Source organism: Trachypithecus francoisi, unplaced genomic scaffold (assembly GCF_009764315.1).
Source record: "Trachypithecus francoisi isolate TF-2019V2 unplaced genomic scaffold, Tfra_2.0 Lachesis_group18, whole genome shotgun sequence".
Taxonomy (NCBI): Eukaryota; Metazoa; Chordata; class Mammalia; order Primates; family Cercopithecidae; genus Trachypithecus; species Trachypithecus francoisi.
The window spans coordinates 27,634,962-27,645,759 of record NW_022681463.1 but is presented as its reverse complement, the minus strand read 5'-3'; the positions used below and the strand labels follow the sequence as shown (position 1 = coordinate 27,645,759).

The window sequence follows — 10,798 nt, the reverse complement described above, 5'->3', positions numbered from 1 at the left end:
GATTATCATGTACATATAGTTTTACAAATGTGTCTATCCAGACTAAGGAGGTTCAATAATAGTGCTAGTCTACTAAGAATACTAATTATATTTTAAAATCATAAGCAAATTGAATTTTTGAACTACTTTTTCTAGATCTATTGAATTGAGCATAATTTTCCTTTTTTGTATTTAAAACAATACAACTTTTATTTTTGCTTAAAATGTGCAGCTTCTACCAATTGTCAAAATATAATCTCAGTTAAGAATACTCACCTCATTTTTTTTGACCTCAGACTTAAAATGTGTGAGAAGAAGATATAGTAAGCTGTACATGATTTTCTTTTAATAGCAGCTTGAAAAAGTACACTGCACCAGCAAGGGCATTAAGAGGGGGAGAGATGCCTTCAGACCCAATGGTTATAGGGTGTGTGTATGTGAGAGCATAAGGAATTGTGGTGACAACATTGTCATGGGTTAATGTTAATGCTTTATGAGGAACTTGGTTCAAATAATTTCCTTAGAGGACAGTTCAGGACCTTCAACAGCTTCCTGGTCTTTTTGCTCTGAGACCTTCATTTTCTTATTCTTAGCTTCTTCAGTCTGAAACTTAATCTTGTTTAGTTCAGGACCATGTTGGGGCTTATTCAGGTTTTTGTGCTGGTGAAAGACAAGGGAGAGGTTAGTTGATTGACTAGGGTTTAGGTGCTCACAGGAGCTGTGTGAAGCTCTCACAGGACACACTGAATCAAAACCGAGCTGTGCCGTGACCACCCAACCAATATTTGCAGCCAAAAAGATGTGCTCACTCTCTGACCAACGCTCACCTGGGTGGGACAATTTCTCTTCAGCAGGTGACAGGGGGTTATCAGACAGCAACTCGTCTGATAGAGGCTCATCTGCTTCAGAATGCTGCTCATCTTCTTCCATCAAAGAGGTGAGGTCTTGAGAAGAGGTGAGGAAGGGGTGCTGCTGGCTTGGCTGATGAGAAGTTAGTGGCTCATTTAGACCAGTGGGAGGCTCAGAAGAAACCAAGGGCTCTGTCACAGGAGGAGACAGAGTGGGGAGAGAAGCCACTTCACCAGGCTGTGCAATTCTAGAGCATTCCGCCGCAGCTGCATTGGCATCACTGAGCCTTCCAGAAGGCATCGTGCAGTGAGCAGTGGGGAATGCTACTTTTTTCTGAAAACCTGTAGGGGACTGTTGCATCCTTATTCAATAGAGCTGGATGGCTGGAGCAGTCTTCTGGGACCAGCAGAAGCCTGGAGATGCAGTGGCCTTTTTCATTGGGTGATGAATGGACGGCATCAGAGAAAAGGTTTTAGTGTTGTGGCCTCGCAAATCTTTTAAGATAAAATGGGCTTCAGCTTTACTTTTTATTTTAGGTTGCACTGTGTCTGTTTTAATTGAGAAGACTGGCAGCAATGAAGCCTTACTGATGTTTATTGTTGCTGAGTTATTCTTCCACTTGATTTGGGGAATGATTTTTGGCTCCGCTGCCCTTATCTTATGTGCAAGAACCTCCATCATCATCACAACCCTCTTCTTCCCTTCTTCCCAGAACTTGGAAACAGGCTGAGTGAAACATGTTCTTTTTTTATTTTTATTTTTTGCATCAAGGTACCAGGAGCTCGATGGCCCCAGATTTGATCTTGGCTTCCATTCCCTTCCTTAAGCCAAACTCATCTGAAAGTTTATACAGAAGTAGCACATGGAGCTGCTTGTCTTGAGGAATAGCACCCAAAGAGCAGTTATCTTCTTGAATGAAAGTACAAACCACAGTGCTTCCATTATTCATGTTGTGAATGTCTCTGTGGGGCTGGGCAGAGAAGTCCAGGCAATCAATGATGCCAGAGAAGGAACAACTATCCTTGCTGCCAAGCTAACATTCTCGTGCAACATTTTCATGTTCCACCTGATTTTGGTAAGCTAATAGAGCATCTTGCTTATAAATTGGAGCTAATTGTGTAGCCAAACTCTGTAAGTTATCTTCAAGTTTTTTTCCATGGCCTCGTGTTCCACACAAATTTGTTCTAGTTTTATACATTGTCTTTCTGGATTATGTCCTTTAGTAATTCCTTCATAATAGGTATGTGAGAGAGCTTGAACCAATTCTAAATTTTCTGGAGCTTGGACCTCTCCCAAACTTACAGCCATTAAAGTACATGCTCCATGAACAGCCAAAGGAGAATGAAGCATGAAGCTCCACATGTCTCTGGATCAATTCCTTGACATGTACAGGTACAATTTTAATGGAGGGTGCATCTTCGGTTGGTGGGATGAATATTGTATGACCTTAGATTCTTGGTGGGCTCTGTGTACAGCTAGTCAGCTACGGGGAAACGAATGCCATCTCACACCATGATGAGCATCACTATCACAGCAGTTGGACAGTGGTGGCCTATACGCTGCTAGACCAGAGGGCCTTTTCTGTATCATTGCTTCTTCTTAAAACCCACTTAATGATCGGACACCTATTACGAATTTTCCCTTCATTACCAGTGTACACTACTATTTCTGTCCTTATTATGTTTCCTTTTTGACCATACCTACTCATTATGATTTCCCTGACAGCAGCAACACCCGGTCCTTCCCCAGGTTTATATAATATGAGCCTTTGGCTTTTCATGTAACTCAATTAAGACAGTTGCAGGTGGGCAGTTCAGAATCTTTAGTTATAGACATCAGGTTTTTTGTAGAGATAAAGAAATTCATGGCATAATCACCAAAATTTCTCTGTGCATACTCTGCTGTGGAAAACTCTGATGTTTCAACACTGGATGAACATACTTCCTCTTCACTTTTGGTAGAAACCGTTGTCATTCCACCAGAACATGCAATATTTACATTCTTAAGAGTTGGTGCTGACTTCCGTAAAGGTGTCTCATAAGAGATACAAGGTAACGTTGTCAGTCTTGGATGCATAAGTTGCTCTTTTTTTTTTTTTTTTTTTTTTTTTTTTTTTTTTTTTTTTTTTGAGACGGAGTCTTGCTCTGCCGCCCAGGCTGGAGTGCAGTGGCCGGCTCTCAGCTCACTGCAAGCTCCGCCTCCCGGGTTCACGCCATTCTCCTGCCTCAGCCTCCCGAGTAGCTGGGACTACAGGCGCCCGCCTCGTCGCCCGGCTAGTTTTTTGTATTTTTCAGTAGAGACGGGGTTTCACCGTATTAGCCAGGATGGTCTCGATCTCCTGACCTCGTGATCCGCCCGTCTCGGCCTCCCAAAGTGCTGGGATTACAGGCTTGAGCCACCGCGCCCGGCCATAAGTTGCTCTTTAACAGCAACAGTGGGCTTCCTTTTCCACCAGTCGCCTGATGAGGTGGATTTTGTCTTTTTCTGGGTTGTGTTCTTTTGCTTTGTTAATGATGAACTATGATTATTTTGTACACTTGAAGGTGGTTTCTCTTGTATTACACCCTTCTCCTGACTGTATTTTTGCTGCACATTATATGCAACAAGGCTTGTCAGTGTACTTTCAACTTTTTTGTCCTCTGGTTTTATGTAATTTATAAATTTTACATTGAATTTAATTATTGAAGTAAGTTGTGTCAACTATGTTGCAACATTTTCTTCAATTGGAGTATGGGCTACATCCTGACATGATAGGTCATCTAAACCAAATGTTTGCTGCTGTCCAGTAACTGGTTACAATGCCCTGACTTATTATTTCTTGGTGGCAACTGATGCAAATTCTTGCAACAACTGTCAACAGTAATTATACTTTGAGCAATACTTTTATTGGTATCACTCTTGGGATGAATTTAATTCTGGTATAAAAAGATATAATTGGCTGTTCTCTGCTCTGATTCTTCATCATTCTCTGACTTTGATGGGGAGGAATTATCTTATAGGGCTTCTGAGAGCTGAGTCAAGACCTCTATGCCTACCACTTGCTCCAGTGTTAATCTCTTATCTTTCATAAAGGGTAAGAGACTTGGTTGAGATCCATCTTTTGGTTCTTTACTTGGTATAACCTCAGCAGTTTGTGATTTATCAACTTCATTGTGTGTACTACCAGGCCAGTTTATGTTGGAGTATGAAGGATGTGGAATGGAATTGCAGTTAAAGCCAGACTGCTGAAAGACTAAAACATTACTTCTCCCTTTGAGAAGATAACAACTTGCATTAGTAGCAACAGAGCTCATGGCATCATTACGGTTTGCAGGTGTCTTTCAGGAATTTGCCAAATTCTTCAATATCAGATTTTTAAAATGACACATTTGTTTCAGTTGATAAATAGTGTACATGTTTAGTGCCATTTCTTACAGTCTGCACAGTTTTGGAGGTTTGTCTCTTGTCAACTTCAGAGTTTTTTGATTTTTCAGCTTCTGGGACATTAGCACTAAAATCTCCTTTGACATGATCATTAAATGTAATTTCTTGTTGGACATCTTCTTCACCTCAATGGCTATCATGCTGTCTTCAATTTTAATTATCATTTCAAGGGGATGTGGATTCAATTCCAATCCTTGTTCTTCCCCATCTACTGTAGTCCATGGATTCTGACTTGGGAACATTTACTGGTTTGTTGTCAAAATTTGCCTTTATAGCTTTGGGCTTCTTTTCCCTCTGGGGCCTCTTGATTTCCTTTGTAACCTCCAAAGGCACAGTGGCAGACAGTGTCTTTTCCAGCTCTTAACATTTTCTCTTTTTACAGATCTGATGGCTGTTCTTTCTGTTCTTGCAACTAGTGCATTTACCAAAGTTGGAGTTCTGCTGGTAGGATTCACAAACCTCATATTGCTTTCATTTCCTTTTTTTTTTTTTTTCAAAGTGGGTAATAAAGTGGTATAAGAAGCGGAGATACTGACCAGTCGAACTAGCATAGTCATCACTGTGGTGTTGACAACATGAACCATGCTGGTTACGCTGACCTGGGAACTCCCTCTTTCTGAATCGCTGGGACCAGCCTGGGAGAGTTGGGGAATACCCAGTGAAGCATGGAAGAGTCTTCTCTCAGGGGCTATTATGAAACTCCGAGTGTTATCTGGCAGAAAGCTTATATGAACTTGCTTTTTATTTTCTACATTGCTTATAGCCATTGCTGGAGGTAATGATTTTTTTATCTGGGGTTGATGATGATTGAGGAGTGCGTCCTGAGTCCAGAGGCAAAATCTATATAGCACTCTGCACTGCAAGCCCACATGAGACAGTGCTGTAGGGCTCAGGCCATTTGGGAGGAGCATTACAGATAGCAATTATATTTGGAGGAACAGGAAGGAAGAGAGGCAAGTATGGGACAATGCCCCCACTCATACCAAGGGTTTCTTGTTGGTCTAAGATAGCACCAAAGAGCTCTTCTTGGACTGGAAAAGCACCAGGAATCTTTGGTGGATCTGGGGTCTTACCCAAGGCATTACCATGAAGTTCCCATTGATGTGGGATAGCACTGAAGATCAGTCCTAGGACAGAGGTGGTATTAGCAACTTCCTGTTGATTTGTAGTAGCTTTGAGGGCATCTTGATGATCTGGTTTAGCACCAAGGGTTGCTTGTTCCTAGCCTGCCAAAAGTAATTTTATTAGACATGTAGAGGATGTAGACCTACCAAGAGCCAACCAGTTTCTAAGGTTCAATTCAGATATAACCTTATTAAAACTGGAGGTGGGATAGCAATCATATTCACTTTTCATGGGATCCATGTAAGAATCAGATAACTTAAGGGATTCTACTCATTAACCCAACTCTTCTATTTGAATTCTGAGGTTTCCTTGAGAGACAACTTTTGCACTTGTTCTTTGTGGCAAAGGAGCACACACAGTGCCCTGAGCAAACAATCTTGGGGAACCGCTAGTATCATTCAATGTTTCTTCAGAGAATGGTCCTTTACCACAGGATGTCCTTTCCAACGGACCAGAAAGGATCTCAGCTGAAGGGCCACTGAGAGTAGGGATATTGATTTTGGAATCTTCAACCCTTTCATACCAGGACTGAGTTTTCTCTTGGCTCTTATCTTTAATTAAAGAGGGATTTTGTACACCAGATAGAGCCTCTGTATCAGGAAGGATGTGAGTGTCCTGCATTGGGACCGAATCATTTTCTGAGCTCTTTACTCCCAAGTCAGTGAGTATCTTATAATCACAATCATGTAGCTTTTCTACACCCTTAGAAGGTAGAACTTTCTTGAAATTGGCTATGCCCAGTGGGGGTTGGGAAAGTCACCTGCTAAGAAAGGTTCTTCTTAGAGTCATTGTGAGCCCACTGCAGGTTAAGAACCCTGGGTTCTGAAAAGAAACCTCAGTCCTATCCAAATTCACATGTGCTGTTCCAGCTCTTGTCAGAAAGCTTCTGACTGGCATGGATGGTTTAGGTTCTGTTCTTTTTCTTAGTATCTCTTTCTTGAATTAATTGCTTTAATTTTCCAGGACTTAAAACCTTGACTGATGCCACATTTTCATTGGCTGTCTTGGATGCCTTCAGTAGTTTTCTGTTTTTCTTTTTGTTTGCAACTTTCTTCCTGACTAACCTGGAAGCCTTGTGTGGCAGGATCCAGACATAGCTAGAGTAGAAAAATAAATAAATAAAAGGCACAGGAAATAGTCCTTTGTCCTTTAGAAAGTCTAACTTTTGAGGATAATCTGGATGCAGTATTCTTGAGCTCATTCACACAAGGTTTTGGTGCTCACAAGTGCATTATGAGGGACACAGATGATCACCCAAAGAGAACACACTAAGGGCATGGTTGTGGAGGGAGATGTCACAGAGTTCCCATGCCCTGTCTGGGCACATTACCTTCCCCAGCAGCTCCAAGTGTTCAGCCACCCCAAAACTCATGAAATCTCCTAGCTCAAAAGTTTTTATAAAAAATAATCTCCAATATGCCTATCCTGACCCTGCTCCCACTGCCACCCTCTGCCTTTCCCAGAAACTGGGTCACTTTTTTGTAGTTTTGACATTGTTTAATATGTTGATATATTTTAAAATGCTAAAATAACCTTGTAATTGTGGGATCAATGAAAATTATTTGTGAAACACATTCTTTTTTATATAACACTAAATTTGTTGTGGTAATATTTTGATTAAATTTTTGTACCTATGTTCATGAGAAACATTGATCTTTGATTTTTATTTTGTATAATGTCCTGGCCAGATATTATGCTGCCCTTGCAAACTATGCTGTGAAATGTTTCCACTTTACTATTATTTAAAAGATTTTTGCTAAGATAGATCTGATTTCTTCCTTTAATATTTGATAGAATTTATCAATGAGTTTGGGTATGAGCCTGAAGTTTTCTTTGCTGGAAATTTTAAATATGATTTATTTATGTAATGATTATAAAATTTTTCAGTTATCTGTTTCTTCCTAGTTCACCTTTGGCAATTATATACATAAAACACATAGACTTTTTAACTTACTAGGATGATTTCAAAACTAATATCCTTATCATCTTTTTACTGATGCCACATTTTTGTCTATGAATGTTGCAAGGATGCTCTTTTTGTACTGATACTGCATTTTAGTGCCTTCTCTCTTCCTTATGTGCTTGACATTGTCCAGGGTTCATATACTGTTTTAATTTCTTCATACAATCAACTGTTGGCTTTGCTAATTTTTACTATTTGTTTTCTATTTCACACTTTTTCCACTTTTTAAAAAATAGTATTCTATATTTTGTACAATATTCTCTTTTTCTAAATTCTAAATTTCTATAATGAATATGTAGATAATTAATTTGATGTCTCTTTTACTTTCTAAATTTGTCTTGAAAGTTAGATTTTCAATATAAACCACGGTGAGATACTATCTCACACTAGTCAGAATGGCTATTACTAAAGAGTCAAAAAATAGCAGATGCTGGCGAGATTGTGGAGAAAAAGGAACATTTTTGTGCTGTTGGTAGGAATGTAAATTAGCTCAACCATTGTGGAAAGCAGTGTGGTGATTCCTTAAGGAACTAAAAACAGATCTACCATTCAACCCAGCAATCCCATTTCTGGGTATATACCCAAAATAATATAAATGATCCTATCAAAAAGACGCACACATGTGTACACTTGCTGCAGCACTATCCACAGTAGCAAAGACATGGAATCAACTCAAATACCCATCAATGACGGATAAAATAAAGAAAATGTGGTGATTATACACCACGGAATATTATGCAGCCATAAAAAAGAATGAGATCATGTCCCTTGCAGGAACATGGATGGAGCTAGAAGCCATTAACCTTAGCAGACTAACGCAGGAACAGGAAACCAAATACTGCATGTTCTCACTTACAAGTGGGAGCTGAATGATGAGAACACATAGTCACATAGAGGGGAACAACAGACACTGGGACCTACCTGAAAGTGGAGAGTAGAAAGAGAGAGACGATCGGGAGAAATAACTGATAAGTGCTAGGCTTAATAATCAGATGATAACACAATCTGTACAACAAACCTCCGTGACACGAATTTACCTATAGAACAAACCTGCACATGTACACTTGAACTTACAAGCTAAAATAAGAGAAAGTTATGCTTTCCTTCTAAGCACAGTTTAGCTGTATATTATAAATTTAAATATTCAGTATTTTCATTATTATTTCAATTAGAAATACATTTCTTAATTTCCAGACATTTGGATCATTTCTAATTATCTTTTCATATTTGACTCAAATTTAATTTCACATAAAAGAAAATAATGTACCATTTAACTTTTTGGAAATTTGGTGAGATCTATTTTAAAATTCAACATTTGGTCAGTTGCTATAAATGTTCCATGAATATTTGGGGGAAAAGTGTATTCTAATGTCTTAGGTAAGTGCTATTTATATCATTTCTGCATTTGTGAATTTTCATAATGAGATTCTTTGCCTTTTTCCTGAAAAACACCATTCAGAAATTTATTTTATATTTGCCGGGTTAGGTGTAGCTCTGGGGTAATAAATTCTTGGTAATTTTTGTTTGCTAAAAAATAACTTTACATCATTTTTTTGAAAGGTTATTTTCCTGTATATAGACTTTAAAACCAGCAGGGTTTTGTTGTTGTTGTTGTTGTTGTTGTTTGTCTTTTTTTTTAACTTCAGCACTTTGAAAATACTATTCATATTGACACTCTAACATCACAATTAAAAGAACAAGAGAAGCAAGAGCAAACACATTCAAAAGCTAGCAGAAGGCAAGAAATAACTAGGATCAGAGCAGAACTGAAGGAGATAGAGACACAAAAAACTCTCCAAAAAAGCAATGAATCCAGGAGTTGGTTTTTTGAAAAGATCAACAAAATTGACAGACCGCTAGCAAGACTAACGAAGAAAAGAGAGAAGAATCAAATAGATGCAATAAAAAATGATAAAGGGGATATCAGCACGGACCCCACAGAAATACAAACTACCATCAGAGAATACTATAAACACCTCTACACAAATAAGCTAGAAAATCTAGAAGAAATGGATAATTTCCTGGACACTTACACTATCCCAAGACTAAACCAGGAAGAAGCTGAATCCCTGAATAGGCCAATAGCAGGCTCTGAAATTGAGGCAACAATTAATAGCCTACCAACCAAAAAAAGTCCAGGACCAGATGGATTCACAGCTGAATTCTACCAGAGGTACAAGGAGGAGTTGGTACCACTCCTTCTGAAACTATTCCAATCAATAGAAAAAGACGGAATCCTCCCTAACTCATTTTATGAGGCCAACGTCATCCTGATACCAAAACCTGGCAGAGATACAACAAAAAAAGAGAATTTTAGACCAATATCCCTGATGAACATCGATGCAAAAATCCTCAATAAAATACTAGCAAACCGGATCCAGTAGCACATCAAAAAGCTTATCCACCATGATCAAGTGGGCTTCATCCCTGGGATGCAAGGCTGGTTCAATATACGCAAATCAATAAACGTAATCCAGCATATAAACAGAACCAAAGACAAAAACCACATGATTATCTCAATAGATGCAGAAAAAGCCTTTGACAAAATTCAACAGCCCTTCATGCTAAAAACGCTCAATAAATTCGGTATTGATGGAATGTATCTCAAAATAATAAGAGCAATTTATGACAAACCTACAGCCAATATCATACTGAATGGGCAAAAACTGGAAAAATTCCCTTTGAAAACTGGCACAAGACAGGGATGCCCTCTCTCACCACTCCTATTCAACATAGTGTTGGAAGTTCTGGCTAGGGCAATCAGGCAAGAGAAAGAAATCAAGGGTATTCAGTTAGGAAAAGAAGAAGTCAAATTGTCCCTGTTTGCAGATGACATGATTGTATATTTAGAAACCCCATTGTCTCAGCCCAAAATCTCCTTAAGCTGATAAGCAGCTTCAGCAAAGTCTCAGGATACAAAATTAATGTGCAAAAATCACAAGCATTCTTACACCAGTAACAGACAAACAGAGAGCCAAATCAGGAATGAACTTCCATTCACAATTGCTTCAAAGAGAATAAAATACCTAGGAATCCAACTTACAAGGGATGTCAAGGACCTCTTCAAGGAGAACTACAAACCACTGCTCAGTGAAATCAAAGAGGACACAAACAAATGGAAGAACATACCATGCTCATGGATAGGAAGAATCAATATCGTGAAAATGGCCATACTGCCCAAGGTTATTTATAGATTCAATGCCATCCCCATCAAGCTACCAATGAGTTTCTTGACAGAATTGGAAAAAACTGCTTTAAAGTTCATATGGAACCAAAAAGAGCCCGCATTGCCAAGACAATCCTAAGTCAAAAGGACAAAGCCGGAGGCATCACGCTACCTGACTTCAAACTATACTACAAGGCTACAGTAACCAAAACAGCATGGTACTGGTACCAAAACAGAGATATAGACCAATGGAATAGAACAGAGTCCTCAGAAATAATACCACACCCATCTGA

The 10,798-nt window shown here is 39.0% G+C and overlaps 1 pseudogene; it reads right to left on the bottom strand.

Moving 5' to 3' along the window:
* Positions 1–386: 386 nt before the first annotated feature.
* LOC117063353 lies at positions 387–6,577 on the bottom strand (annotated as a pseudogene).
* Positions 6,578–10,798: the final 4,221 nt, after the last annotated feature.